The 24,536-nt window shown below is 39.6% G+C and overlaps 1 protein-coding gene across 3 annotated transcripts in view; it reads left to right on the top strand.

Annotated features, from left to right (window-relative positions):
* Positions 1 to 24,536, top strand: part of LOC150091327 (beta-1,4-N-acetylgalactosaminyltransferase bre-4-like) — a 334,677-nt gene that overhangs the window by 113,074 nt on the left and 197,067 nt on the right. Inside the window, exon 2 of one of the 3 annotated variants that reach the window (XM_090383209.1) lies at positions 3,275 to 3,404. The exons of the other annotated variants lie outside the window; for them this stretch is intronic. The gene's annotated coding sequence lies outside the window, so the exon portion shown is untranslated. The remainder of the gene's footprint in view (positions 1 to 3,274; positions 3,405 to 24,536) is intronic. 3 annotated transcript variants of the gene reach the window in all.

The raw sequence follows: 24,536 nt of genomic DNA, 5'->3' as shown, positions 1-24,536 counted from the left end.
GTTATCAGGGAGTGTGGATTATCCTGGACTGTCCTAGCAGCGGTGAGTTTGGCATGCCTTGCGGTAAAGACAGCCTGGGCAAATCGAGTGACTGCAATATATATGTATCCTCGTCATTCAGTAGATCTTTCTCCTGATTTTGGGGAGTTCCTCGCATCACTGTAAACACAGTTATAACAGGTGGTTTTCATAGGAGGGGCACTCGTACATAACATGGGCCTAGGACTCCTCATCTCCACAATGGCAGAAGGGATGCGACTTGATACTACTAGAGTTGAGTTTTTGTTGGAATGATCTGTGTCTGTTAATAAAAAGGTTACTAATCATCTGGTTCATATCATCACCCCTCCTCGACAGGGTATTACAGATTGATGCCCATGGACAGCACAAGAAGGCGATCTCTACTGATGTTCAACATGGATGAGGCCTATTTGGCTTGTTATTTACAGCCATCGTCGCGCCTCTTGTCCGTAACAATGAGAAAATCATGTATGCAGACGATATAAAAATTCTAACGCCTTTTGCTTCCAACCTTGAGGCTACAGCATGTATTAAATAATAGTCTCATTAACGTCGCCTCTTGTTCCAAACAGTATGGACTCAATAAATCCACAAAAAAGCAAAACTGTTTTCCCTCAAACCAACCCCTACAGTAATAGCCCCAACACTCGGTGGAATTGTAATATCTGCCACGCAAATTGGGCACAGTATTTGACCCAAAACTTCGCTTTTATGCTCATGTCGATAAGCTCACTTCCAGAGCAGCCTCTCTTCGATGAGCAGCTAAACAGCAATTATCTATTTCAATGATTCTCAAATAATTAGAACTAATTATGATTATCATATAATTAGGACTCAAATAATTAGGGAATTCATTAGAACAGTAATTTATACTCCACTCCTCTGTGCTGCTGAAGTGTTGGCATCAGCAGCTACTACAACAAAGCCATTCCTCGCTGCAGAATTCTGTCTCCTTAAATCGGCTAACTGGAAAGCTTGTCTCCCACCACAGGACGAACTACAACCTTAGCTATTTCACTGAGAATGCAGCGACTACCTGATATTATTGAAGTACAGCGACTGGTAGTCACAGTTAAGATGGTCACAGACCAAATCTCAACACCGTCCATTTGGGATTCCTGTTACTGGCGAGAATACGCTTCGGTCAACCCCGAAGCTCTGCTCGAAGCATCAGAGACTTCATATCTCAGATCGCTTCCTCCCAAATCAAATGCTAATGGAAGTATTACACCTCGCTGCGGACTTGAATAAGTTTTGCACCAATAAAACCTATTGCTCTCCTGTGCTACTTGTAAGGGCGAAGTCTCACCATATCCGCACGCCTTTAAACAAGAGCGCATCAATGCATATCCACAAAGGAGTCATGAATGCCATTCGTATATATTATATTTTGGAATATGACTGTCGCTACCTTAAAACCCCTCATACTGCGGATCGTCAACTTGTCTCTCAGGCAGGGGAAAGTATCCTAAGCACTTTAACAGGTAAATATAATTCCAATTTTCAAGAAAGGCGATAAAAATGATGTAACTGATTACAGACCCATATCGTTGCAAAACAGTCTGGCTAAACTCTTTGACACAGCAGTACACAAACATCTCTTCGAATCTTCAGACCTTTCATTGATCAGAACCAACATGGTTTCTGCAGTGACAAGTCAGTAGTCCTTGATAACCACCTTCAAGTTGATGCGGTCTACACAGATATATCTAAGGCATTTGATAAAGTCCCGCACGAACAACTATTGAAAAACTTAAGCTATATGGTATCCGTTACCCTTTGCTCTCATGGCTACGCAGCTATGTTACGCATCGTTCCTTGAGCGTTATCATAAATCAAGTGAAATCAGACCGTTTTATACCATTAAGTGGAGTACCTCAAGGCCCTCTACTTTTCATTGTTTTCATAAATGATCTTCCTTCTTTCATCTGCACCTCCAATATTCAAGTTGCTCTATATGCAGATCTTAAGATCTCAGCAGTGAAGGAGACAACGGATTCTCAACAGCTTCAATGCACCCTCAATAAATTCTCTCTGTGGCCATCTCTGAACGGATTGTCTGCTAATCCCTCGAAGTGCAAAGTAATCTCTTTCTCATCCTGCAGATCTCCACAACTAATAAATACGGAGTACACTATTAACTCTGTGATCATCGAAAGGTGTGACCAAGTTAACGACTTAGGGACTCTCTTCTCCAGCAGTGCTAAATTTGATGCCCATGTTCTTAAAATCACCAGCAAAGCATTAAAACACTGGAATTTATCAAACTGAACACCTACAAGTTCAAAAACTACAGATATGCTGTCATCCTTTATAAAACTATAGTTCTCCCAATCCTTGAATTCACCTCATCCATCTGGAATCCTCACACGAAAACTTTAATTAACAAAATTGAAGTAGTCCAAAAAAATTTTGTCCGTTACCTTACGTTCCGTAATCCTCTATTCTATCACACAGTGTACTATGAATCGCTGTATGATTACTTTCTCTGAGGCCTCTGTGCATTAGAAGAGTTATTGCTGACATCACCCTTCTAGCCAAAGCAATCACTGGAACTTATGAAGCAGCTGATATCCTTAGCAAAATCAACTTCAATGCTCCTTGTAGAAAAGTCAGGAACCTTGCACCGTTTCGCCTTGACTCTGCCACCACGGACTTTATGAAGTTCGGTCCACTGAACAGAATCAGCAAATCAGAAAATGATTCTCTCATTGACTTCTTTGATAACTCCCAATCACTGATGAACTCCATCCACAAGTTTGCCTCTTCTCTTCAAATGCAAAATGACTAGCTCTCATATAATTATTGTAGTTTATTATTATTTTTTTAAAATTATTTTTCTATTCTCTAACTAATTAATTTATTATTTATTTTACCGGTAACTTAACTTAATGCAATCCTCTTTTGTACATATGATTTTAATTTTTAAATCTATATCGATGTTTATCTTCCTGTTGGATTTCATATTGTTGTCAGTTGTGTTCATTGTTCTGCCCTCAGATACACTGTAATGGTTACCTGTTGTGTATCTTGTTAATAAAATAAAATAAATATATATATGAATATTGTAAATATAACCATACGTGATGTAGCATTTTACATTTTTTAAAATTTTTACTTTTTATATCGTTGTGTACATAATCATTTAATTCTGATATGAGCCTTTGGCCGTGACTGGACAATTGCAACTTACATTTATCTATATTGTATTCATCTAGTGCAATTCATCTAGTCTTTTCTCTCTCTCACACAGGTATCAATATAGTCTCATCACGACCGCAGCTGACACTACTCCATTTCAGCAGTGCGCAGTTGAAATGCATAATCGTAGTATTTTCAGTGTTTGAAAATGAGCAAGAATCCCATGATAACCCCAGAAAACGGTAAACGTTACTTTCATTGCTTTAACGCACGTATGGACAATACCACGGTAGAGTTTTTTTGACTATGAGTTGTGAACGACTCATACCATGTATTTAGCATTTATGGAATTGCTTTTGTTTTTTGGCTTGCTGAGCCCTCTAGTATCACTTTCCAAAACACAAGACTTTCTACCGTATTTACACACGTTGGATTCACCTTTACTTTTAGAATTAAGCTGTAGTAGCGTGCGTTCCACGGCACACGGTCAAGACTTTCTATTAATGCTTTCTCCGAATTTAATTAAAATAAACAGCAGAATCTGAATTTTCCTCTTTCAGAATTTTACGTTTAAATTTATTTTTTTTATTTAAGAACGTTTGAAATAAAATATTTTTTGTAGTTTTTAAATCAGTATATACAGGTAACCCTCGTATAACACGGTTTTGGGTTCCTGTAAAATGTCGTGTTGTGCTAAACTGCGTTATACGGGACTAAGAAAAAGTACAAAAAGGGGAGTTACGTTCCAGAAGCTAACAAAAATACACTATTCCGTTAACAAAACTCACAGAAATAGCCCATTCTAGATTTCGTGTATCTTCTACTCTTTAAAAAATCAGTAATGTCGGTTTGCTTGCTTTTGCTTGATAAATTTCATCGCGAATTTCATTTTTGCAGAAATGCAAAATGCATTTCTGCATCGGAATGCTTAGTTCCGATGATTTCATCGGAACTAAGCATTTTTGAAGCTCCCTTTTGAACTCTGGGCTCCTTTCATTCAAGAATCTGGATTCAAAAAATAAGATTCTAATTGCTCGGCTAACTTTATGCCGTCCCGTCTGCGATATCATCATCTGAATTGATTTGATTTTGCCTCCGATGCCATTTGCACCAAATCCCCTACGCCGGCTTCTTTTTATACAGTACCAGTAATTCTTGAACGTCTTCAGTAATCATATATATATTTTTTTATTTTATTTTTTAGGAACATCGGCGACTAAGGCCATGTTATCTGTGTATATTGTATTTAAATTGCGTGTGTCCTGAGGTCGATTTCCTGTTTTGGTGGACGAAAAACCCGAGTTTCCGGGAGAAAAAAGCCATGCTACCCTCGCCCGACTCAGCCGCCGATCGGCCTAGCCGGGTGGGTAAAGTGCCTGCCTGGTAACCCAAAGGTCGCGGGTTCGAATCCCGCCTCGGGCTTGGGTCAGAGTAGAAAATGCAAAAAACCTTGGGAGGTGCACTATGGCCACAGAAGCCGATGTGCCAACAGCTAACAAAAAAAAAAAAAAAAAATCTCCATTCATCGACGGGATTCGAACTCTGGTCTTTTCCAGCCGATGTGGGGAGGAGGGCGATTCTATCAACTGTTCTACCCACGAGGGCTTCAGTAGTTATATCATCAAAACCTTCCCCTCCTACCGACGTAGCAAGTTCTACTATCGCACCGATTGCGTTTTCTGCCGGTTCGACCATATTTCCTGAATGAACTCACTCTGGCCATAATTTTTTTTACAGGCATTTAACGTTGACGGTTTTACTTTTTTCAGCGATAAAGCTATGATTCTGATACAGTCCGCAATTGAGAAATGTTTCCATGCCTCCATGACTTCAATAGATTCGGAATAATTTTTTTTTTTTTTTTCAAAATCCATTGTAACGATTTTCTGATGTAATGAGTTTTAAAGGTGGATATAATGCCTTGATCTAACGGCTGAATAAAAAAAAGTTGTATTGACCCAGTACAACTGTTGCGGTAGGAACATAACTTCAACATTTGGATGGGTTAAATCGTTTGGATGGCCTGGTGTGCTATCCAATAGTAATAAAACTTTGAAATCTAGATTTTTCAACAAGTACAAGTTTAATAGCACAGAACGTAACACGGGAATTTCCCAACAACAAAAAAAAAAAAAAAAAAAAAATATATATATATATATATATACAGGGATTTCTCTCTCTTTTTTTTTTTTTTTTTTTTTTTGACTAGCGAGTCAACAGCGGGGATACAAAAAGAGTGGAATTGTTGAAAAATACATCCAACATAATAGCAGGGTTTTCCCCGCACAAAAGCTCAAAAATACTGTTATGCGAGGTTTACCGAAATTCTCTAACTGTGTTAGAGCGAAACCGTGTTATATAAGTACCGCGTTGTGCGAGGATTGCTGCAATTTATCAATCGTGTTGTAGAAGTACCGTGTTATATGGAGGTTGCCTGTATTTAAATTCTCCAGATGTTATTTACAAGTGATAACTAGTGTTTAGTATTGTAATCGAATCGTGATTCCGCTTTACTCGCGAACACAGAAATAGGCTATGACTCTTTCATGATTTATTTCATCGGTTGATCAAAGCAGTAGGTCAAGGCTTGTTCCAACCGGATCTCAAAACAGGACATAAAACTAACATGTTCTTTGTGTGACTAAGGTTCCCACAGTGAACAATAAACGCACAAGCCAGTAGGAATCTGGATCCAGTTGTTATTAGTTCAATGTTCTGAGTTGATATAAATTTATCACTGTATCAGTAAAGGTTGTTGCTCCTATTTCATCATTTTAGTACTTGTAAACTGTTTCTGCCATCAGAATTAATTCTCTTGGCTGAAATACTTTTTCCAAAGTTAGTATAAACAGTGCGTACTCGCTTGTTGATTGATTTATGTACAACTCTACAATAATTTTTAGAAACTTTTTTTTTTTTTTTTTTTAGGTGCGTTAGCATATACGTACGTATAATGCGCCCTGTTGTCTTCGCCATGTCCTTCCTTCCGCCCGCATGTAACAACTCGACTCCTAGTGGACGGAATTTCAGTATGTTATGGTATCAGAGAACACTGTAAAATAAATGATTTAATCTCAGGAAAGCATTTTTAAAAAAACGTATTAAGATTAAAGGAAGGATAATTTATCTACTAGCTCCAGAATAATTTTTAGGAACTTTTTTTTTTTTTGGGGTGCGTTAGCATATTATGTATGTGTGTGTAATGCGGCCTGTTATGTTCATCATATCCGTATGCCCGCCGTTTTTTTTTTTTTTTTTTTTTTTGTTAGTTGTTGGCGCATTATCTTCTGTGGCCATATTGCACCTCCCAAGGTTTTTGCATTTTCTACTCTGATCCAAGCCCTACGCCCGCGTGTAACAATTCGCCTCTTAATGGGCGGAATGCGGTATGTTATGGTATTAGACTACTGAAAAATAAGTGATAATAATCTCAGACGAGCATTTGTTAGAAAACGTATTAAGATTAAAGGAAGGCAAGGCTCAAGGGGGAGATGGTATATAAGCAATTGTTATTATAAAGGCTGCATATGAGTTTTAGACCGTTCGAAATCTTAATAAGAGCGTCGTTGGACTCCGAACAGATTGCCTTGGACTGGAGAAGTGCTAACGTCTCCCCAGTCCACAAAGAGGAGGCTGGTAACTATAGGCTAGTGAGTTTGATATCTGTGGCAGGGAATATCATGTAGCCTGTGATTAAGGACGCCATTCAGAACCATCTCGACAAGAATGGTATCTTGAATAGATCCCAGTATGGGTTCGTTAAGGGGAGGTCATGCCTAACCAGTTTGGTAAATTATGATGTAGTCATTAAGCAGCCCCATAAAGGTAACGGCTTTGAAAATATACACTCAGTGAATCACTGAATTGTGACCACCTATCTAATACTGTGTTGGACCACAGTTCGCACGAATAATAATCGGTAATGGCCTAGTGATTGTGACTCCATTAAATGTCTGGAGACGTCCATAGGGATCTGCAACCATGATGCCTGCAAGGTTTTCCACAGTGTCGGAATAGATGACTTTTGCGTGTCCATACGCCTCACTTCCAAAACATCCACTTCAATTGAGGTCAGGCGAATTTGGAGGCAATCAATGTGGGTGATATCTTCACTGTGTTCCTCGAGCCACTCGTGCAACAGTGCAGGCCCGATGACACGGCACATTATCCTCTTGGAAGATCCCGTCTCTGTCCGGGAAAAATGCAACATGGAAGGGTGCTGTAGGCGTTCTCTTTTTCTCTCTGGCTGAAGCGTATTGCTAAAAATTTAGCTATCTAAAGCCAGTATTTCCTACTTTAATCAGTGTTTGATTTAGGGCCTCTGCCTGCTAATGGAAGTTCCAAATCTGGTTAGAAAACTCAGTAGGGTGACACAACTCCACTCCAGACACTAGTAATGGTTAAGGAATTTTTATAATAAAACATTCATTCCACAATTTACATTAATGGGGTTTCACAATATCAATTTCATTGAAGTACTATTTCTATATATGCTAATCATACTAAAATTATACAAGCAATTATTCATAGTAAATCCAAGCTACTATTCATCACACAACAAAATTTCTATTCGTTTATGGTCTAGGGACCGCCCTTACAATCGCCATAAAGTACCTTTCTTCTTAGAGTTCAGACTCATTCCATTTGTAATTACTATTTTGTACAAAAGTCAAGGGTTTTTAGGAACACCGATTGCCTCTTAAGGAGTTCTTGGTAAAGATTCAATATTGGGTACAGCCACCAAAAATGGCGGCGAGGAGAGGAGGGGGGAAAGCAATGATTGACGGGTTGTGACTCCGCCCACTCACTGCGTTCCCCCTCCTCTCCTCGCCCTGTGGATTTGAAATGACACGCGGACGGCACTTGGCACAGCAACAAATATGGCGGCTGAAAACAAATGAAGAAAAAGCAATTTTTAAAAAACCAAGAAACAAATATATACACGAAATGCAATCACTGATTCTTCTCGCCCGTACATAACTAGACCATTTCGCGAGCATTAACAACGATAATTTCTGATGCCAGTGAACACATAAATGCTTCTTTTTTTTTTTAAATTTTTGGTGGGGGCTGCCGCCCCCTAACCCCCGCTATTTCCCCCCACAAAATTGGAGCTGAAAAAGAAAAGGTAATTTAAGGGTAAATAGAGGGGAAATTTTACAAAACAGAAATGCACCTTTTTTCTATGCTATTTCTATGAAAAACATAAATGCACGTTTTTCTATGCTATTTTACGTGCATTAACAATGAGAAAGGCTGAAAAGCAAAAGAAAAGGTAATTTTAGGGGAAATTTTACGAAACAAACAAAAATGTTTCTGTGAAAAACATAATGCACGTTTTTTTATGCTATTTTACGAGCATTAATAGTGAGAAAGGCTGAAAAAGAAAAGGTAATTTTAGGGGAAATTTTACGAAACAAACAAAAACGCACGTTTTTTTATGCTATTTCTATGAAAAACAATCAGATTGAACTGAGACCAATGAAAAACCATTCACCTCATCGGTCGGGTGTCCTCGTTCAATCCTCGGTTTCAGGTTTATACACTAAGCTCACAGCTTTTAAAAATTCCATAGTTAAATCGCTGCTGCCGGAATGTTTCCTTCGCCACATATACTCTTCGAGGTAGGAGTCGAACTGATCATTTACTTTGCTTAATGACAGTTGCCGTTTAATAGCACTCCATGTTCCCTCGATTTTGTTAGTGTTTGCCCCTGTTTCCTGTGAAAAATACCTGTGACAAAGGAGATTTCACGGCAGCAAGCAACAGGCACACGCACAAATCAAGAACTGACCAAAAGGTGATTACGCAATCCAATCAGTGAAGTTACTTTATTTTTTTTTAAAAATTTAAATTTTTATTATTTTTATACTTTTTTTTCTGTAGGCTACCGCCCCCAGACCCCAGTCTATGTGGGGGCTCCAGCCCCCACACCCCCGGAATTATTTAGCCGAGAACAATACCAGTAAACAGTAGTTCATTTTTTTTAATTTTTCGGTTTCGTAACCCAAAAAAATTAATTTTTTTTTTGACCCCCAGACACCCGTTTAAGCGGGGGATTTCGGCCCCCTCACCCACTAGTTTAATTTCACCTTTAAATTCGGATAAGTATGATTTTTTTTTTTTTTAATTACGAATGTAATGAAGACCGATGATTACACAGCAACCACGTGATATCAAAACACCACAAGTAACAGGTGCGGCACAAGGTGACACGCACTGCGTGGCACCCGTGTCAGTTGTGATCGTCTCGACGTAAGTTGACTCCGCCCACTGGGTGGAGCCAGCTGCCTTCAATCACGGCCCTTCTGAGCCGTTCTCATTGGCTGTACCCGATACTGAATCTCGACCGAGTTCTTTTTAGCAAATTATTATTATTCCTCAGGACAACACTTTAGAGCAGGAGTGGCCAACTAGACCGGGGTTCGAGCCCGTGCCCACCAAATACGGAGGATGCGGAAAGGTCAAGGAATGACCACCGCATTTCCCCTGAGAAATATGGCCTTAGTTGCTAATGCTCCTAAAAACCAAATAAATAACAACAGGGGTGGCCAACTTAATTTGTGATGCGATCTACCTTTTTTCTTCAAAACGTGCCGTGATTTCATTTCATTGCACATGGTTAAAAAAGTTGGTCGAGATTCAGAAACGGGTACCCCTTTTAGACTGCTAGCGATACGGCCGTGATTGACGGGTGCTGACTCCGCTCATTGTCACGTGATCTCCTTAACAGACGGAAACAGCTGGCATGGGTGACAAGCATTGCGTGCCGGCTGTGCCATGTACCTACCGGCACTTGAAACACGAGGCACGCTGAGGTTTTTCTGGGTTACGAAACCGAAAAATTAAAAAAAAAAAAAAAAAAAAAAAATGAACTATTGTTTATTGGTATTTTTCTCGGCTGAATAATTTCGAGGGGGTGGGGGCTCCAGCCCCACACCCCCGGAATACAATTGCATCAGCTCGAGCCCCCACATAGACTAGGGGCTGTAGCCCCCAGAAAAAAAAGTAAAAAAATAATAAAAATTTAAATTTTTTTAAAGAAATAACGTAACTTAGCTCTGTGATTGGCTGATTACGATTGCGTAATCACATTTTGGTCAGTTCTTGATTTGTGCGGGTGCCTGTTGCTTGCTGCCGTGAAATCTCCTTTGTCACAGGTATTTTTCACAGGAAACAGGGGCAAACACTAACAAAATCGAGGGAACATGGAGTGCCATTAAACCGCAACTGTCATTAAGCAAAGTAAATGATCAGTTCGACTCCTATCTCGGAGAGTATATGTGGCGAAGGAAACATTCCGGCAGCAGCAATTTAACTATGGAATTTTTAAAAGCTGTGAGCTTAGTGTATGAACCTGAAACCAAGAATTGAAGGAGGACACCCGACCGATGAGGTGAGTGGTTTTTCTTTGTCTCAGTTCAATATGATTGTTTATCATAGAAATAGCATAGAAAAACGTGCATTTCTGTTTCGTAAAATTTCCCCTAAAATTATCTTTTCTTTTTCTTCTTTTCAGCCTTTCTCATTGTTAATGCCCGTAAAATAGCATAGAAAAACGTGCATTTATATTTTTTCAAATGTTGATTTGCCGTTGCTTTCCGTTCGTTCTATTAACCCAAGCACGGCACTAAATACTATAGGTTCTAATACCTCTCGTGTTTGGGGTTCACATAAAAAAATAAAAAAAAAAAGGCTCCAATTTTGTGGGGGGGAAAACAGCGGGGGTTAGGGGGCGGCAGCCCCCACCAAAAATTAAAAAAAAAAAAAAAAGTGTTCACTCGCATCAGAAATTAATTATCGTTGTTAAATGCTCGCGAAATAGTCTAGTTATGTACGGGCGAGAAGAATCAGTGATTGCATTTCGTGTAAATTTTTATTTCTTGGTTTTTTAAATTGCCTTTTATTTTTCTTCATTTCAGCTCCGCTTTTGTGGTGTCACGTGACAATCTGCGATCCCCGAATGTTTTCCTTTTCAGTTTTTGTTTGTTTTATTTTTAAAAATTATTGATTTGCCGTTTCTTTTCTTTCGCGAAATTTCCTTTTAAATTACCTTCTCCCCTTTTCAGCTATATCCGACTTATTCAAATGTCACGTGACATTTTGTGATCGCGAAAAACCTGCATTTTTCTAACTTGAATTTTTAAATTTATTGGATTTATCCTTTGTTTTCAGCCGCCTTATTTGTTGCTGTGCCATGTGCCGTCCGCGTGTCACTTGACATTCACCGGGCGAGGAGAGGAGGGGGAACGCAGTGAGTGGGCGAATCATAACCCGTCAATCATTGCTTTCCCCCTCCTATCCTCGCCGCCATTTTGAAAGGGATACCAGTTTCTGAATATCCACCAAAAAGTTAATCATCACATGTTGAAATATGTTGTTTATAAATTTTTAATTTATGTGAAGTTTGTGACTTCATGTCATCTTCCAAGTTTTCAAAATCTGGGATATACTGTGATAAGGCCAACCGTAAAGAATCTTCCGTATGCAAGTCCGTAAGAGTAGAGCGATTCTTCGTCTTTCTTTGTTTCAAATACGAAAAGACCGATTCACATAGATATATGGAACCAAAACAGGAATTTAAAAGTTCACTGCATTTTTTTTTACATTTGGGTACTTTTCTCGGCAAACATATTTCCCAAAGTGCTTTTTTGATGATCTGGCTTTTAGGAAGATATCATTTTGCAACGTAATAATTTCATTTTCAAGTAATATTTTCTGCAATTTGTTTCGTATCTAAGTCGACATTAAATATATTGAACAATGTCTTGAATTGTTTTAAAATCACTGAATCTGGTTTCAAAATCATCCACAACTTTCCCAATTTCCGAAACACATTTCTCACTATTAAATTCAAAAACGATTTTTGCAAATTACCTTGCATATTTGTAAAACGATCGATTTTTTTTTTTTTTCCTTTGAAATCCTTAGGCATTGCCAAAAATTGATATTTATATGCAGAAATACTACTAACCATGTCACCCACATTTTTTTTTTTTTTTTTTTTCCTTGTAATTCCAAATTCAGATCACTTAATTTACTGGTAAAATCTGCCAAAAAAGCCAAATCACACAACCACTCCATATCTTATAGTTGCTCATAATCATCACCCTTTGATCAACAATTTTTTAAATTTCATTCAGCAAATTTCGAAATCTCTGTAAAAACTTACTCCGACTCATCCACCTCACATCTGTGTGTAATATCAGATCTGGTTCATGTTTATCGAGTTGCATTTTGAAAAGTCTCCTTTGAAGAGATTCTCCTCTGATGGAATTCACGATTTTGAAAGATATGTCCATAACACTTTTAGTATTTAATCTTTTGCTGGCTAACACTTGTTAATGGATGATACAGCGGTAAGTCAAATCTGGGAATTCGTCATCATTTTGGCACAATGCGATGAATCCGTTAAGATGCCCCATCATTGCTTCAGCTCCATCTGTTGGACAGCAAATGTCCTGAATACATCAGAGCTGCAGAAATGACAGACAGGAGAACATATAATGAATAAAGGAAATCATTTGCATTTTACCACAGATAATTTTAATAATCAATGCTTAAAAGTCTTGCAGATTAATGGACAGCGGTCCCGTGCTGTAGCAGATGAAATTCGAGTGGCTGCTTTTGACAATAACATAGATTTGGTTTGTATTCAGGAACCATATTACACTGCACAGGTGGGAGGACTTGTATATAAGGTAATGGGATACCCATCATCATGCCGAGTGGTTTCTGTTTCGGATGCCCCTCCTAGATCGGCAATAGTCGCTTTTAATCAGGACATAGTGATGACTGCTATTACTGGGGAGTGTTCCAGGGACGTGGTATGCGTCGCCGTGTCACTGATGGAGTATTCCTTTTGTTTAGTGTCTGCGTATTGCTCTCCAGCGGATGATTTCCAGATTTCTTTGCACCACATTGATAGAATCTGTTCGAGATTTGCAGAGCGGGGATTGATTCTTGTGGGTGACCTCAATGCCAAGTCTAACTTTTGGCATAGTGGAGTTGTTGACTCTCGCGGGTCTCTCTTGGAGGAATTGATTTTATCGTATAATTTGAGCGTTCAGAATTTACCTGGGAAGCCTTTTACATTCTCAACTAGTAACGGTGAGTCCAACATAGATGTGACAATTGTCTCGTCAGGATATGATGAGAGGATTTTAGAATGGGACGTGAATCCTGATTTGGTGAACAGTGACCACAACGCAATTTCTTTTTATATTGCTCCTGAAACTGCGCGAAGGAACTTTGGCTTAGGTAACCTGAAGAGATTTTCAATGAAAAAGGTAAACTGGGACAAATTTAGTAGTTACTTGAAATCCGTTTATAATGATAACAATAAAACATTCTTGAATGATTTCAATGCCGATGAATTGGTGTCCCATGTTGAGTATCATCTATATCAGGCTATGGTACTAAGTGCTAAAAGAAAACAATTCCGAGCGGTCCCGGTTCCTTGGTGGTCTCCAGCGCTGACCGAACTGAGATCTAGGGTGATGAAGGCCAGGAGAATGCTCCAGCAGAATAAGCATCTGTCGGTACAAGATGTATTACTGCTTAGTAATAACTACAAACAATTAAGAAGAGAATATCACAAGCAAATAGCTTGTGCCAAGATTGAATGTTGGCAGACTTTAGTCAAAGAGGTGGGCAATTCGGACCCCTGGGGACTGATTTATAGGATCACAAGAGATAAGCTATTACATGGAGAAATTTATAACACAGTAGTGGTCAACGGAAAGGAAACTGACAACTGGCATGATACTGTTGGAAAAATAGTTGGGGAGCTCTTTCCTGAGGATGTACCAGGGCAGGATACGGCTGAACAGTCAAAAATACGCTTGGAGAATATTAAGTATGAGGGTTCATCAGAGATCAGCCTTTTTTCCATGTTGGACCTGGGAGCAGCTATTACTAAACTGAATGTTAAAAAGTGCCCTGGATTGGATTTGATTGAAAATAAGGTTTTATTAAAATTTTATGACATTTGTCCTCAGATTTTGTTAAATATGTACAACAAGTGTTTCTTGGAGATGAAGTTTCCTAGATCTTGGAAGATTGCCCTTCTTAAGATCCTTCACAAGCCTGGCAAACCCAAGAGGGAACCTAGGGCATATAGGCCAATTTCTCTTTTGGCAAATTTAGGAAAGTTGTTTGAACGGTTGTTGCTCCCTAGGATCATTGATGTGCTAACAGTAAATCACGCTATATCAGACGATCAGTTCGGGTTTAAGAAGGGTCACTCAACTGAAGATGCCATTTTGACTTTGATCAATTATATAAAATCCTCTCCTGAAAAGTATGTTTTAGCAGTGTTTGTAGACTTTGAGGGTGCTTTTGACTCCGTGTGGTGGGAGAGCGTGTTGAGATCCCTGAGATTGTCTGGATGCGACAGAAATATATATGGAGTGGTTCGTTCATATTTTAGTGATAGAATGGTGAAGGTTTGTGCGAGGCATTTGATGTATCACAAATGTATTAATCGAGGATGCCCACAGGGGTCGGTGTTGGGACCAATATTTTGGAACGCTGTTCTGGATCAGTGGCTGAACGGATCTCAAGCTTCTGGAGGTCTACAGGTAGCGTATGCGGACGACTTAGTTGTGGGAGTTTCTGGAAGGTCCAGAACAATACTGGAGCAAAAAATACAGAACATTTTGGATGACTTGTCCGCGTGGGCCACCTTAAACAAGTTGAAAATTTCACCCAAAAAAACCAACTTTATGGTGTTCAAAAATCACTTTGACTACAACCGTCCGCCCAGAGTGCTATTAAAGGGAAAACAAATTCCTCTAGTTTCTAATACAAAATATCTAGGAGTGATTTTGGATGACAGGATGGGTTTTCATTTGCATGTGTCGCACCTAAATGAAAAAATCAAGAAATTCACCTCTGCAGTGATTCGGATTTCTAGGAAGGAATGGGGGCTTAACAAAAGAACTATGATATTATATTACAGAACTGTCTTTCTGCCAATAGTGGCTTACGCGGCAGGAGTGTGGATGGGTGCAGTAAATAAGGTCCGAATCAGAAGCAAACTCATGTCACTGCAGAGATCAATGTTATTGGCTTTTCTACATGCTCCAAGAACTGTGTCAACAGCGGCGTTGCAGGTCATTGCAGGAACCATTCCATTGGATTTATATATTATGTATCGGGGAATGCTGTACGCATTGAGGAGGGGAATTTCGACTGAGTGTTTGGACATTTCCGTTGACCTTACTAACAACGTCAAAGAAGAAAAACTTAGAATCTGGAGTTCATTAGTTGAAGTTTGGAGGAATCGGTGGGGCTCTTCTGAGGTAGGACAGGTAACGAGGAAGTTAATCCCATCAGCAGATTTTGCAATGTCAAAAACAGTGTCGTCATGGTTTCATCCTTCGATGTATACCAACTATATATTGACAGGACACGGGTCCTTTCGTGAAAAACTACATTCTCGAGGATTGGAGCCTGATCCGTGGTGTTCCTGCGGCGAGGCGGAATCTTGGACACATGTTTTATTTCTTTGTCCTTTGTATGGATCTGTGCGGAGCCGACTTTTCAATGAACTTACTAACATCACTGAGGATAATGTGCAGGTGCTTTTGAATGACGCTTCCAGTTTCCAGGCCTTGCAGAGGTTCGCATCTGCTGTGTTCACCAGAAGGACGATCATAAGAAATTTGTCGGAGGTTGAGCTGGCAGCATATTTGAATAATGCATAAATGCATCTGGGTTGGGAGCTTCAGATCAGGAAGCTATATGTCTGATCTGTGGTTCCTCAACATGTACCACTACGGTGGTTTTTTTTTTTTTTTTTTTTTTTTTTGTTTCCCCTTCTTGGCTCTTGAGTTTGGGCAACCTGAGACCAGGAATGTTGGCACCCGACAGTATTGCACTTTTTCTGTCGGGTGCAGGATTGTGCTTTGGCACTAAAGATCATAATAGTAGAGCAGGTCCGGCTCCACGTGCCGGGGACGGGCATCACTTAGCAGCTGTGGATGACAGCTGCTTCCTGATGGCAAAGTGACCTGACATTAACAACACACTATACACACAAACACTTCTTTAATACAATTTTAACCTTTCCTATACAAAATTCAGTTATTAGTTTTAGATCATTGTTCAAAATTGAATTCATCTCAAAATTTTCTTCTTTTGAATATTCTATTTCTTAGCTATAATTCAGGCCCACTTTACAGTTTTTCTGTTAAAATGTTTTAGGTGGAGATGGGCACATGCCTAGGTACCACCCCGACAGTATATACACACACACACACATGTTGTTATTGACATTATTAAAAGGAAAATTAGACTACAACAGACCACCTCGATTATTAGTAAACAGTAAACAAATTCCTCTTGTTTCCCAGGTAAAATATTTATGGGTTATCTTGGATGAAAAGTTATTATTTTTCCAACATTTGAATTATTTAAGTAGGAAAATAAAAAAATTACACTGCTTCTATAGTTAGGGTTACCAGAAAAGATTGGGGATTAGGTAAACGCATTTTGTATCTGTATTATAAAGCTATTTTTATTCCGATTGTGTCGTATGCTGCATCAATTTGGTACATTCGTACTGTCAATGTAAAATTTAAACAAAAACTATTATCAATACAAAGAATAATGTTGTTAACTATTTTGCGTGTTTGTAAGACTGTTTCGACTAATGCTCTACAGGTGATTGCTGGGGTATTGCCTTTGGATTTAACAGTCGTGTATAGAGCTTTTTGTTATTTTATAAGAAAAGGAATACAAATTACATTTTTGGGGATTACTAATGAAGTTTCTTCTGCAGTCAGCAAACAGAAGAAAGAAATTTTGGTGAAATTAATTAAATTATGGCAGGACCGTTGGGATTCCAGTAGTACTGGTAGAGTAACTTATTTATTTATACCTAGTGTTGAATTTAATTTTAATAACAAATTGCATCGCTCGTTTTATCCAAGTATGGAATGCTCATATTTGATTACGGGGCATGGTTCCTTAAAAAGTAAGTTGCATCAGTTTAGTTTAGTGGAAGATCCTTACTGTGTTTGTGGAAGGTTGGAAACATGGGATCATATCTTATATGATTGCAATTTGTATGATGAATTTAGATTAGACTTAGTTAATTTGGTACCTAATTTTATTAGGGGTTCTGAATTAATTTGGCTGTCTAATGAAAGGAATTTTGTTGAATTTCAACGGTTTTGCAGGTTGACATTTAATAAAAGGAGTATACATGTTGTTACTAATACTGACTAAAGACCTGTTTTTTTTTGTTTTTTTTTCCCCTCCTCTGGATGGATGGATAGGCATTCTGTCTTGGAGGCGGGGAGAATTTTTTTTTTTTTTTTTTTTGCTGGCACTTTGGTGTGGGCACCCCAGGAGCGGGACTGCTGGCACCCACCAGTCTTGCAACCTTACTGGTGGGTGCGGGATTTAGGTGCAATATGCACAGCCAGAGTTAATAGATCCAGGAATAGCTCCTCGTGCCAGGGATGGGCACCAGGTGGTAATTGCCCAATGGACTATCACCTGGTGGCAGAGTAGCCTGTTTGACTTATAACACATTACACACACGTGTACACACACTTACACTAACAGGCCATTATGAGAATATGATATTATATGATAAATCGGTGGAGATGGATGTATGTCCGGGTGCCACCCTTCGACAGTTAAATACATACATACATGTTGTTATTGACACTCTCAGGTGTTATGCCCTGGGCTTGCCCAGCAGGAGATAATTGATCCTGGCCGCCTCCACGTGGCGGGGATGGGGGGTGAGACGTAGTGACCAGGTGTTACTGCTTCTTACCTGCTAAGAGCCAGGCACCGGCCGATAACATAACAACCGAACACATCATAACACTTACACATCCAACACACTGCATACAATTGGCCGGTTTTGGCATAAGCTTCAACACAAGAAGTACAATAGCGGCTTATGGGGGGAAACCCTGGGATCCGCCACAACAACACATGAATATCCCTGAATATCCCTGTTGTTATTGATACAGCTGATGGGGAGTGCCGTTCGACATGCACAAGTAACAAAATATCTTGGTTTAATGGTTGAATAACGTTTGTTCTTTACAGAACACGTTAAATATCTTAAAGTCAAAATTAAAACCTTGTATGCCAAGCTCCGGAGGGTGATTAGAAGAGATTGGGGCATAAAAGGTAGAGGCCTCAATTTATTATATGATTGTTTATTTGCACCTATAATGTGTTATGCTGCCGGGGCTTGGGTGCATAGAATTGGGAATAAGATTATTCAAAAACACCTAGTACAGGCACAAAGATTTGCATTACTAGGGATTACTCGGGCATATCGGACGGTGTCCATAGAAGCCTTGCAGGTAATATCAGGTAGAATGCCAGTCCAGTACCTAGTATTAATGGCTGGAGTAGCATATCTTACTAAGCGAAATATTAGGAAGACGATAGTAAGAATAAGAACATGTCCAGAACCAGATAAGATTTATACAAGAGCAGATGTTAAAAGTGAAAGGAATAGAGTTTTAGAAGAAGTTAAAACTAGATGGCAAACGGAGTGGGAAACATCTGAAAAAGGACGTTAGACCTTTATGTTTTTGCCTAAAATAAATATAATTAATGTTAAAAGAAAGGTATGGCAACAGTTTGGTCTGTATTCTACGTTTTTGATAACTGGACATGGACTGGCATTGAGGCTTTTTCAACTTGGTCTCAAAGAAAATGGGTTGTGTAAATGTGGAGAGCTTGAAACATCTGAGCACGTCATGCTTGACTGCAATTATTACGTTGACTTTTGAGAATGGAATTGGAACTATCAATTGGCTATCTGGAGAAAGAGAGACTCCATGTCATGTTCACTGATAAAAGGTTGTTTACCTATTTTAATAAGTATGTTGCTGAAGTTTTTAAAAGGAGATTTAGATTGCTGGGTAGTAGTGGCACGCCTCCAAGTGGCAGGGATGTTAGCTCATCCAATTAGGATCAACGGATAAAATTCTCAAAGTTGATTCTCCTTGCATGAGGCTAAGTGGCCAAAGATAGGAATTTGTTTAGTGTTTCGTTATTTATTTATTTATATTAACAAATTTGAATTCTAAAAGTTAGGAAATTATCCCATTTTCTGATATAACCGCGGATAGGCTATGGCCTCGGGAGCGGACTCGGGAATGGAGGTTAAAATGGAATGTTGTTATTAATACGAGCTTAAATTGTGGTAATTTTATTTTTTCTAAAATCACTATTAGGTGGAAAATCCGATTGGTATTTACCGTAGAATGCGTTGAAGAGTTAACCACGGAAGCATTGCAAATCAAACTACAACATTTTTCTTTTATCATTACAAAAGAGTATTCTAGTTCCGACTCTTGATGAAAATGATACGTTTTACTCTTTTTTGTAGTATTCATTTTAAATCAAAGGGTATTAAATTAACGTATAAGTACTGTCCAGTTATTAATATTAAGTAAGCTAAACAAGAATTCGACACATACACTATTGCTCTCCACACATAACTGCATGAATTTTCGCTACACAAGCCTAGCGGCTGCGGGGTGGCAAAAGTAGGCACGTAGTTCAACGGATTTGTAATAAGCGTATGCAGTGGGGCCCATAACAATAATAACATTTAGATTTTGACTAATCTATTTTTTATTTATATTTAAAATTCGTCGTATTCGACCGAAATTAAAGCCGCGATCGACCTTTTGGCTACCCCTGGTTTAGAGGAACGTCCTTTAGAAAAATTTCTACTTACAGTTCCCTTCTTTGTTTGCCAGGACGGACCAGTCTGCTAAGCGCAGTATTTCTTCCGTTTCGAATCTTCTTGAGCCTCTTATAAATAAATAAATTTTCTATTTATACTCCGGCACGACAATCAAGTCAGTAGAGTTTACAATAAATCGTCAATACAAATATTTATCGTATTTAGTAGTCACGGGCTTGAACCCCGGTCCACTCAAGGAACGCGTGCTATGCACTCTCGCTCCTGACCACTGGGCTACGTCAGGCTATGCTTTTCCCCTTCTTATCTCCTCATTTCCAGCCCTTTCTTTTGGACCCGACGTTCACCCACATTTCGAAAGTTGATCTTGTCTTTCCCCTCTAACTTAACTTCAGCTCACGCCGCTAGCTAAAACCACGGCTCTAAAATTCTCCGCGGCTGCTCCTATTCTCCATATACCATTCGAGTTCCACAACCCCCTAAAAACACCACTCCAAATTCACCTAAAACTGCTCTTTTTCCTGCCTCTACGTCCCTTATATCTCGAAAATGTTCTCACATTTCTCCTCCCCTTTTTCTTGTTTAATCCTCTTTAATCCGATCTGCCCTTGGCCATCTTATTAAATTTTTTTTTTTTTTTTACTAGAATAGAAGCAACAGTAGCGGTACGTGTTTGTCCCTTTTCATTTCCCTTATCCATTTGACCTTTTCATAGAGAGAGAGAGAGAGAGAGAGAGAGAGAGAGAGAGAGAGAGAGAAAACTAATACAGCTCTACTTCTCAGAAATTTCTCCCTCTCTCATTTCTATTGAATTAGATTCCAGGTATAGCTTCGCACCATGCTTCCCTAGTAAGCAAACGCTTACCGTGCATATGGTCTTCTAAGAGCTGCCGGTAGACCTCACTAGTAAAACGTTGGCCCATACGCACCAAGAAGTCATAGTACTTGCCTGCAACACATGCCTCATACTAAGCAACCATCGCCAGTTGCCACGTTGGGTCTGACTCGTATTGCTTGCTCCGCACATGAAGACGTCCGTCGGCGTGTTGCGCTAAGTATTTGGGCTCATCCGAGCAGAGCACGCGTTTCCAGTCCTCCAGTGTTCAACCAGCGCGTTGTTCACAGCATAGCATTCGCCATCGACGATGATCAGTGGTGAGGAGATGTCTGCTGTGGAATCCCATACGTCTGAGTGTGCGGCGCATTGTCATTTCGGATATTGTTCTTGCATTCCCCGTAATGCATTTCGTTGTCAACTGTCGCAGAGTGACCTACTGTTGAGCTCGTACAACGTGCTGCACCCTTCGCTCACTACGAACGTCTGCCTTGCCTAATTATTATTATTATTAAAATCAGTTTATTTCCCAAGTAACCTTGGGTTACCCCGGGACGACTATGTGCCAAAAGGGTGTAAATATTTACAGACAAAGGTGCGAGGAACACAATAAACAAGAATACACGCGTGCTCGACCCGAGACTTTTACAGGATTAAATATACAATAATATACAGTAATACAGGGTGTTTCAATTAAACGTTTCAGAACTTCTAAGAGGGGTAGGATACATCCTGACAACTCGAAATCATATAGCAATGTGGGGTCGGAAATGCTTTCCTGAAGCGGTGTTGTACACAGAAGCACCATAAAGAAAAGAGACCGTAAGTGAGAAATCGTTTTAATAATACATGAAAAGAAGCAAAAGGTACATGGATTAAAGTAAGTGTTCGAAGTTTCTTCCACGGGCTACAATGCACGCCTCACATCTCCGACGCATGGACATCCGAACATTCTGGAATACTCCAGGCGAATTTCGAATTTCTTCGGCAGCTACTGCGATTCTTGCAACCAGCTCCTCAGCATTGTCAACAGGGGTGTCATAAACTAGCGATTTCATATGACCCCAGAAATAAAAATCAAGACATGATAGATCGGGTGACCGAGCAGGCCAACGCACGGGACCACCACGTCCGATCCACTGTTGACCGAATGTGACATCCAGGTAGTTACGAACATCTCCGCTATAATGGGCAGGGGCTCCATCGTGTTGGAACCACATTGTCTGTTGCGTCGATGCAGAAATCTGTTCATCTCTCAAAAGTTGTGGCAATACTTGCTGCAGAAAGATCAAGTAGATAGGTCCGGTTAGACGACACGGTAACAGGTAAGGTCCGATGAGGTGATCTCCCATAATACCGGCCCATACATTGACCGAAAATCGAATCTGTGCTGCACGACGTCGCACGACGACTTCTGTGTACAATACCGCTTCAGGAAAGCATTTCCGACCCTACATTGCTATATGATTTCGAGTTGTCAGGATGTACCCTACCCCTCTTAGAAGTTCTGAAACGTTTAACTGAAACACCCTGTATACAAAATATATGATTGCATGAAGACAAAAAGTCTTTGTCATATACAAATAGGCAAGTAATACACCGGCGTAATACACCCCAGGATGTGCCGAACAAACAGCGCTGGCTGATGCACACCAACGATCTCTTGACGCACTGTCCAAAGAGCCGCGTACGTCTTCTGCCTCATTCTGACAAAGTGAGGCTGAAATTTGAGCCCAACATCCCAGTGAGGCCAAGGTCAGTATGAGAGGTCACTTTTTGCACCGGTTCCCCACTAACAAAGATTTGGATATCATTTTTGACTTTCTTCTTGGTTATCGTCAGTTGCGCCGATTTGGAAGGGCTCAGATGCAGCCCAGTTGTGGCAAGATAACTTTCCAAGCTCAGTATCTGCCTAGAAGCTTGTTGATTGATATCATGAATCTGATGATTATGATCTGAGCTCACGTAGAACTTCAGATCGTTGGCATAAGAGAGAAAGTTCGGATTCTGAGCAAGGAAAGGCTCCAAAACTGCTGCAAACAGGATAGCTGACAGTACGTTTCCTTGAGGGATGCCTCTTGAAATGTCAATGGTTACTTGAAAGTCATTGCGGGTCGCAGACAGGTGTCTAGGAAGTAAAATAGACTTCAAAATTTGAAGTAAGGTATCTGCCAGACCGAAGTACTGTAGTGTTTCAGAATGTTAAAAAGAGCTGGGAGGTATATTGTGTCATAAGCCGATTTTATGTCGAGGAATATGATATCAATCTGTGATTTGTTGTTAAGGGTGCGCTGAATTCTGAAGCGCACCCTTAACAACTACCAATCTTCTTGATATCCTGAAGGGTATCAAGAAGATTGGTAGTTGTCGCTTTCCTTTGTAGAACGGTATGCAGGTACTCGGGCTGTGTGCAAAGCAATGCTGGGCAATTGTTGGCTGAATTACTTTTTCAAAAATTTTGAGTAAAGAACAACTGATGGAGATTGGTCGCAGGTCTTTAGGAGTTTTCGGTTTCTTGATCTTTGGAATGATCGTTTTCTGTCGGTGTAAGGTGGTTTAACCCGTTCGACACCATTCTTTGTACACCTTAACCACAGTGGGCCGTGAGCTACCAACAAGACGTGCCGTTTCCAATTTGGAAGAACTCGATGCACGAATATCCACAGTCGTGCCCTTTTGAAACTGTGATATCTTCTACGTCACTTGTTCAACCATATGCAAAAAACTGTTCGACTTTTTATACGGAGAGTTATGCAGCATAATCCATTACAAATTAGGGGGGGGGTTATAATTCAGTGAACACTGTGTGTGTATTACTAATCATCTCAGTCACCTATGAAGTTAACGTATTAGTTCACTCCACTATCGTATCCAGGTATCATCGTAAGGAGGGCATCATGACCAGGTTTTTGAGTTTTTTTTTTTTTTTTTAGGTAGACCTAGGAATACTTATAAGCATGGTTAATGGGGGGCATATGCCCCCTCTTTCCTCCCTGAATAGGCCCCTGGTTCACTCCATAGGTGATTGAGGTTGACAGCTTGGGGAAATTCCAAGGTCAGCTGGATAGATACGTGAGGATGGGTTCAAAGAGGTAGTTTATTTTATTTTTTGTTATTTTTTAATTGATCAATTCTTTTTTGAATGGTGCATGAAAGTCTGGGGTCCCCTTGCACCATATGGCTTATACTAATTTTAGGTCCCAATAATTATTTGGGATAGCCTGAAAAAGTGCTCCATACTATTTATCAATCTCGTAATCGCAGAGCGAAGACGTGATCAAGGCTGCTGATGCTCTGTTCGTAGCTGTGATTGACACTAAAACAATGCGAAAATATCATTGACTTTTGAATGATCGATACATCCATATAAATTATAATTTTAATTGAAAAAGAATAGCTCTATGCTAAAGATAATTATCTTGAGGTTTCTTAAGAGTTAATTATCTTATTACTTTGAGACACTGTTTTGAATGAAAATAGAACAATTTAAATTCGGCGATTGCAAACTTTTCTACCATAACAGTTTTTTTATTGTATTTTATTATATTCATGACAGTGCGAGTCTGTATCAAAAAAATTTCATATTTATATCGTTGTGGAGGGCATTTTGCTTATCTGTGAAAATCATTCTGCAAAAGCCTCCCTATTCCTTTTTAAACAGAACGTTTCCTGTACGTCCTGCTAGTGTGCTTCTAAAAGGTGCCAGGTACATGAACGCGTGTTTCTTTTTTTTCACTGCTATTATAATGTCTAAAAGTTCTCTTTATGCGCTCTCTTGTACCTTTTTAAAACTGGAATGGCTAGTTTTGTGAGTCGTGTTGAGACTCAGTTAAGCGTGTCCAA

The sequence above is a fragment of the Mastigoproctus giganteus genome, chromosome 1 (assembly GCF_048544385.1).
Source record: "Mastigoproctus giganteus isolate SK-2022 chromosome 1, ASM4854438v1, whole genome shotgun sequence".
NCBI classification, from domain to species: Eukaryota; Metazoa; Arthropoda; class Arachnida; order Uropygi; family Thelyphonidae; genus Mastigoproctus; species Mastigoproctus giganteus.
Note: the sequence above shows the minus strand (reverse complement) of the source record. Positions and strands in the feature narration are given on the sequence as shown.